The sequence below is a fragment of the Silene latifolia genome, chromosome 5 (assembly GCF_048544455.1).
Source record: "Silene latifolia isolate original U9 population chromosome 5, ASM4854445v1, whole genome shotgun sequence".
NCBI lineage: Eukaryota > Viridiplantae > Streptophyta > Magnoliopsida > Caryophyllales > Caryophyllaceae > Silene > Silene latifolia.
The window spans coordinates 5,586,442-5,593,967 of NC_133530.1; the positions used below are offsets into that span (position 1 = coordinate 5,586,442).

Genomic DNA, 7,526 nt, shown 5'->3' on the forward strand with positions numbered 1-7,526 from the left:
GCTGAGTAAGGTCGGTCCCCACGTTTAGGGGGTGCGCCTTCTCGTGCATGTTCCTCAGCACCAAGGTGGTAGATATCCTCTCGGTGAGCTCGCTAACCTGCATCCTAGGGTCATGAACTGTAGGATAGGACGGGTACTGGTACGGGTAGAAGTTCTATGGGGAGTAAAGTGCCTCAAACGCTACCTCCTCAGTCACCCTCACTCCACGGGTCTCACGAGGCGTAGAGACGGCCTTATGCCGACTAGAAGCTATAAGTGGCCAGACAAGTCCACTAGAATCGCGGGGGAGATAAGATAGTACTATGGCTGGGGCTCGGGTTTCCCACTCCCCAAATCATACTCCCGCAAGTGGTCAATCACAGGTAGGTTCTTAGCATTAATCAATCTCATCGACCTAGTTCCCTTCACCCTCCAGGCTAAGGCTCCGTCATCCAACCTCCTCAACGACTTAATATGGCACAAGTAACTCTCATCCATGGTAGGGGCCGTCTCAAATAAGGCAGAAGTCGACTCGGCAGGGGCAACAAATTCGGTCAGTCTCTGGGCCAAGCGGGTCAATATGGGCCCGCAGCTAAGGTAACGAGTCTTGTAACAGACCATAAGTGCCAAGCTAGCACACACCACACCGAGAGCGCTGTAGTAAAATTGCTCCCTCCGAAGGGCATTGAGGTAAGACATCAAAAGCATTACCTAATGGGTGTTTAACTTGCTCGCGTCACTCTGACCGTAAAGCAAGCAGGTTTACATCCTCAAGATCAAGATGCAAAGGGACACGTGTTGGACATCATTTATGAACATGTCACTAGAGGTAGGGGCGGGTCGACCCGTGATGTAATGAAGGTAGTTAGGAGCCCCGCTCTCAGTCGCCACGTCACTCAACTACCCCTCCTCCTCGGGTTCCAACCCCAAATTCTCGGCAAACTGGTCCAGGGTCAAAGAAAGGTCGGTGTTCATGAGGCGGAAATGAGCGGTCTTTCCACCTACATCATACTTAAACGAACTCAATAACACCAAAGTAAGGAAAGGATAGGACTTCTCGAGGAGGTGATACAACCCCTCCATACCCAAAATTTCGAATATATGAGTTATATCCGACTCAATTCCCAAGTCTTTCAAGATACCCGAATCTATACATCAGGTTGGTCTCATAGTATGTCCCATTAAAGTGACAAAAGCAGCCTGTTGTTCGAAATGGGCAAAGATTACCATCGGATATTGGTCAACCGGAGGAACAAGCGACTCCTCCCTCGTTTGTCCTTGCTCAATCGCGGTATTGGTGCGAGTTCTTCTCTTGGGAGGTGCTCTAGCTTTTGGCATGCTGCAAGAATATAAGTTCAACAAGAATTTTCCGGAATTCACACATACCAATTCAAGATGAAAATTTTCAGTTTTATTCTGTTTTTAAGACGACGTTTAAGACGGATGTTTCTATCAAAATACACAAGGTAGTCATTTGGTAGAATATTATTAGCATCAATTGAACTTCTATAGGCATCCTACAAGAAATCTAAGTGACAAAAATCAAAATTTTAGGGCAAACCCTAAAAAATTTTCGGTACAAAATTAGGGATTTTAGGCTTAGAGATCATCTTTTTCATATGCAAACCGATTACTTGAAACATTTACTACCAATTTAACAACATTCAAACATGATTCTTTGAATTTAATGACCAAAACTTTCAGATTTGAGTAACTTACACATTCAATTAATTGGAAATAAGAGGCTTTAAAGAGACATTACCTTAAATTGGAAATTGATTGAAGGAGAGAAAGATAAGAGGATGAATCTAAGATCAAAATAGCAAAATCACCAAGAGTTGTGTTGTGAGAGGAAACTTTGAGAGATTTTGAGTGAATAATAAGGAGTAGTAGTCGAAAATAATAGGGGTTGTGTGATTATATTGTTCCGGAAATCCTATCGCTGAACCGGCAAAATTAAGCGTACTCGGTCGAGTACTGGAACTACTCGGCCTTGTAGAGGTTGTCTACTCGGTCGAGTGCTCAGAATTTGCATAATACATCAGCTACAGCCTTCTGAGTACTCGGTCGAGTGTCATCATGCTCGGTCGAGTATCTTATGTACTCGGTCGAGTACCCTGAATCAGTAACGGGATTGTAACTTTTACATAGAACCGTCCCTGCAAAATCGATAAACATTGTTCGGAGTCTAAACTTATTCAGGACTCGTCACATTTAGGTCCTATTTCTATCATACACCATGCAACTTATTGACTACTCACACCTATTAAACCTAATTGCACATCACACATTATGTCCCGTGTAATTCTTTTCACAAAATTTACCATGTTATCCACACACAATGATATTCAAGCTTGATTAGGTTACCAACGATGTTATATGCATACAAGTATTCACGCCATTACTCCATGAAGCACTATCACATGCCACTCACACCAAATAGAAGCACATTTACACACTATAAGTACATTCTACGTTCCTCTTCACATCATAGTTAACACGCATAGGACTCAAGCTAACCATACATGCTCTTACACATGCACATCCATTTATTCTTCCAATGTTTCATAACTGATCCAACTTTCAGACCAACATAACATACAAACCAAAATAACCACACACCATATAGCCAACACACTCGGAGTTGCTGGCTTAAGCATGTTAGGGCCGGGATTCTGAGATAAGGGCACCTTCTCACCCAAAACCGACATAAGAGGGATCCCAACACATATACACCAACTTCATTTTAATTTGACACCCTGCATTCATTTGGTTCATTGATCCAGCTTCCAAAATCGTCGCTCTGATACCACTTTGTAACACTCCCACTTACCGAAGAGCATTAACCAGACCTTCCCCAATAAGTAAGGGCGTTACCATCTCGCTTTTCCGAGGTAATTATATTAAATAGACCATAAAAGAACATTTAATAAATCTCTTTACAAACTTACAGCGGAAACAAACGGACAAGAACTAACTATGACATTAAAAGAAATATAACTGATGACACTACTATCGACCAAGCCAACTCTATATCGTGCAACCTCTCCAACCCAGCAGCCACAACGAAACAGCAATCATTGCAACCTAAAAAGTCTCACTGCTCACCATTTGCCGGCAATATCAAATGGATCACAGGAGACATAGACAAAGAGAAGAAACACCCAACACACCACACAAGTTAGTAACAGAATATAGAAACAGTGAAATAAAATGATTCAATGTGCAATACAACTCAAACCAACCACTACAAATCTCCACCACTCCAATCACGTAGTAACCAATGGTTCCCATCGCAACGGGTAACCAACACCACCAGTGGGATACCGCAACCTTGCCCACCTAAGCCCTACTCATCGCAACGAGCGAACCTAGATCATTAATGTACACATCCTCCTTGTGACGAGATCTACATGGGGCGAATATGGGGGTGAAGACCATTTCCTGACAATGGCTTTACAATCAATACCAGTGACAACAACATCACCGCTATCACCGTTTCCATACTGTAGCCGCAACAACTCATCAACGTAACAGTCAACAACAATAACCACGTTACACAACTAAACAAGCAACATTCATAACTGAAACTAAGTAGGGAAACTCTACCTTTTCGTCATTCTATAGAAATGCATCAATCATACTACGCCAAGCAAGAATCCATATCATACCCTACAAACAACGATCATACCCTATCACTATGCTATTCAAGATCTACCGAATGATAACCAATTAATCACAAACTCACCTTGAAGAATAAACAGATGCTGACTGTAATACTACGATTTTATGGTCTCAGCTTACTCTGTCGAGTAGGCCATACTCGGTCGAGTATGTTGTCAAGCGCTTTTAAAAAGGCAACTGTTTTGGGTGTACTCGGCCGAGTATTGAGGAGCTCGGTCAAGTAGGTCATTCTCGGCTGAGTACTTTAGGTACTCGACCGAGTACCCGGTCTGAGGGGTTAGTTTTCCGCGGTTTTGATTAGAATAATTGGAGAAGTATATAAAGGCGTGTTAACAGTTTCTAATCATTTCCTAATCACTTTTCTCAGTCATAAACTACGTACACTGCCTCTCTAATCATTCTAATCATCTCCAAGGCATAGGTTGTTAGATCTTGAGGTTTAGCATCTTATTCCGTGTCAATTGCAACTCTTGGTGATTTATTGTTATTCTTATAGTTAAGTAAACCCTAATTTGGGAAATAAGGGGAATTGATAATTGGGCATAGTATATCGGTTAATTGAGGGGTAGTTTAGTAATTGTTTGTGATTATTACTTGTAGGTGACGGTTCCATGGAGGTTTGCTATTGCGGTTACTTGCGTGTGTGCTTGGATTGTGAAAAGGTAGGGTTTCCTTACTCAGTTGATTGCATAATTAATTATAAGACGGCATTTGTATTGATTGGTTGGATTTATTATTGTGATTGTGGTTGATTTTGAAATCTCTGGTTATTGCTCACTGTTGGTGAAGACATTTTCGGGAGATGGTCTTCATACCCAAGTTCGCCTCTTGTGGCTCCTGTCACACGGAGGATGTGCACATTATTGATTTGGGTTCGCTCATTGCGATGAGCGGGGTTTAGGTGTTACGGCTATGGTCCCCACTGGCGGCGAGGGTTACCTGTTGCGATATATAACCTGGCAAGGCTACACACTTCAATGTGTAGTCGGTTACTGGTTACTATTGGAGTTTTGAGGATGGTTACTACAGTTTGGATTGAATTGTGTATCTGTGATTTCTTATTTTGGTTATGCAGTTGACTGACCCCGTTTAATGTTTTTAAAACTATGGTGATCCATTCGGGGATGGTGAGCAGTTGGTTTAGCAGGTAATATGGACGGGGCAGAGTCATCACATGTTCTTTAGCTAGCTTCCGCTGTGGTCTTAAACATTAATTTTTATGTTGGTTTCTTTTCGAAGTTGTAAACAGTTTTGGTTTGGTTTTCAGTTTGAGTTTGGTTAAACAATTTATACTTTTAATAAACGTTCTATTATGGTTCATTTCATATACTTTATCTCGGACAACCGAGATGGTAGGACCTTGATATGCTAAGGTGGTCTTGGTAAGGCACCTTGGTGTATGGGGGGTGTTACAAAGTGATATCAGAGCGACGATTTTGGAACCTAAAACCAATGAACAAAACGAACATCGGGCATCTAATAAATTGAACCCGGGTAGGATTGTTTGGACCTACCGCAAAGGTTTGGGAGACGTTCTAAAACCGCAATGTTGCCCTCACAACTTCGAACCGGTCAGTACGGGGTCCATCAGGGGGATCGTTATGTGTATGTGTGTTCTATGTATGGGTGTGTAGAGTGAATGTATGTTTGTTTATAAAAGGTGAAGTATCATGATGTGGAGTATATGAAAATGGAGTGAAGATATCCGTCTAAAGTGAAAGACGGGTCAAATATGCTTAAAGTGGTGATATTTTTGGGCCTTACCATGCAACTTGTTGCTTGTCTTATACTTAAAGCGGGTGGATATTTGGCCCATCTATAACTATAGACGGATATCTCCTGTCTATAATGAAAATTTGTTGTAAAAAATGTTGGGCAAACCATAAGATGGGAAAATAAGCACAATTAATCAATCAATCAAATAATACAATATTTCATAAGAAAGGAAAATAAGCATTATAAAAATGGTATATATAGAAAAATTAGGGTTGTGTGGACGTATCCGAAATTCTTGTGAGTAGTGTTAGTAGTTGAACTTAAGCGGATTCTTCGCGATCATCGTTTGATGAATCCTCCTCAACCTCACCAGAAGCCTCCTCAAGAGACAATCCATTAGGCTCGGGCACAAGGAAGGTGAAGAGCATTCCAATGAAGTTAATAACACCAAGAATAATGAGAGAGTTTTTCTTGCCAATACCGGCAGGGTAACCATGCTCTCTCTTAGCCGGATCAGGATCTTGGGATAGGTAGACGAACGCAAAAGCACCGATAATGGCTCCGGCTTTGCCTGTGGCGGCGGATATTCCGTGACACGTGGACCTAAGTCTAGCGGGGAAGATCTCCGCAGGGACTATGAACGTGGTTGCATTTGGCCCGAAATTGGCAAAGAAGAAGGTGAGGCCATACATAATGATGAATCCTATGCGGTTCTCCTTCTTTTGCCAGTGTGCATAGGGGAAGGCGATGGCAAACATGAAGATTGTCATCATTATGAAACCCATCATTTGGATGATCCATCGACCGATGATGTCGATGAAAGCCACGGTGAACCAAAGTAGCCTGGGACGGTCCCACAAAGGGCAATTAGGGTTTGAGCTCGAGCAATCACGTAAACCTCTTTAATGGCACTCATGTTTTTCGAGGGACCGATCCATCCCACGAGGTGAAGACGTCTCTTTGGAAGAGATTTTGACTGTAGAAGGCAATGTCGAGTAGGAACCATGTGGAGGTGGTCCCAAGCAATTTAAGGCCATACTTGTCGGGCAACCGAATAAAGTGAATAGACCGAACTGGTTCTTATCGCTCCTTGCGATTTGATCCACTCGTTCTTCCTCCGCTTCGATTTCGACCTTTAGGACTTTCGACATGTCGGATGCGGCTAGCTTGGCGTTTTTTGCTACAAGAGCAAAGATATCGGGCGGTCTCGTGCATCTTCATACGCCGAGTAGGTGAGTGCCGCAGGATGGCTCCGAACATAAGAACTATTCGCCGGATGTAGTCGGATTCTTCCGGGAGGGACAAGGCGGGTTTTCGGCGTAAGACGGGGCTTGAATTTATTATCAAAAGTCGATGAGACAATGAGTGCCACGACTCCCGGCCAAAATACCCATGCCTTGCATGGCAAAGACAAGCGACCACAAAAGCACCTCGTGTCTTCTTGTTGGCATACTCAGTTTTATGATGGTGGCGGACAAAGGGTAGTCCCCACCAACACCGAATCCGAGCCAGAAGCGAAAGAAGCAGAGGGTGGTCATCACCCCCTTAGCACTATTTCCAAAGGAAAGCCCCGAGGATAAGGAGGAGAAAACCATGAGGACCAAGGTCATACCGTAAACCTTCTTTCTCCCCATCTTGTCCCCTAGCCAACCGAAGAAAAGTTGACCTGCAAGGGTTCCACATAGGGCCACTCCGCTCACACGCCGCCGCCACGTTGATTGGCAAGTGACCCCGGTTTCTTCGCGCCCTCCACTTGGTAGTATATCCGACCCAATAACCTTGTCACAAGGGAGATGCAAAACAAGTCATAAGCATCCGTGAAAAATCCCATTCCTGCTATGATGATCGTCGTGAAATGGTACCATTGTGTTTTTGCTACATCAAGTGCGTTCAGCACTTGTAGTTGCTCTGTTTTTGCCATTTTTCTTTTTCTTATATCGTTTTTTTTTTTTGCTCTGCTTATCTCCTGCAACAAATTATAAAAGTCATTGTTATTCTAACCTTAAATATGTACACACTTATCGATAGAAACTTTCTTCATTCTAATGTACACAACTTTTCACTTTATGTTTTTAAGATCAAATATAATTTTTAAATTTTTAGACACCTTTTTTTAAATAAGTCATCAACAATTAACGTAATTATTT

At 42.6% G+C, this 7,526-nt stretch overlaps 1 pseudogene; it reads right to left on the reverse strand.

The window, feature by feature from the left end:
- Positions 1-5,699: 5,699 nt before the first annotated feature.
- On the reverse strand, positions 5,700-7,300 carry LOC141655830 (inorganic phosphate transporter 1-4-like; annotated as a pseudogene).
- Positions 7,301-7,526: the final 226 nt, after the last annotated feature.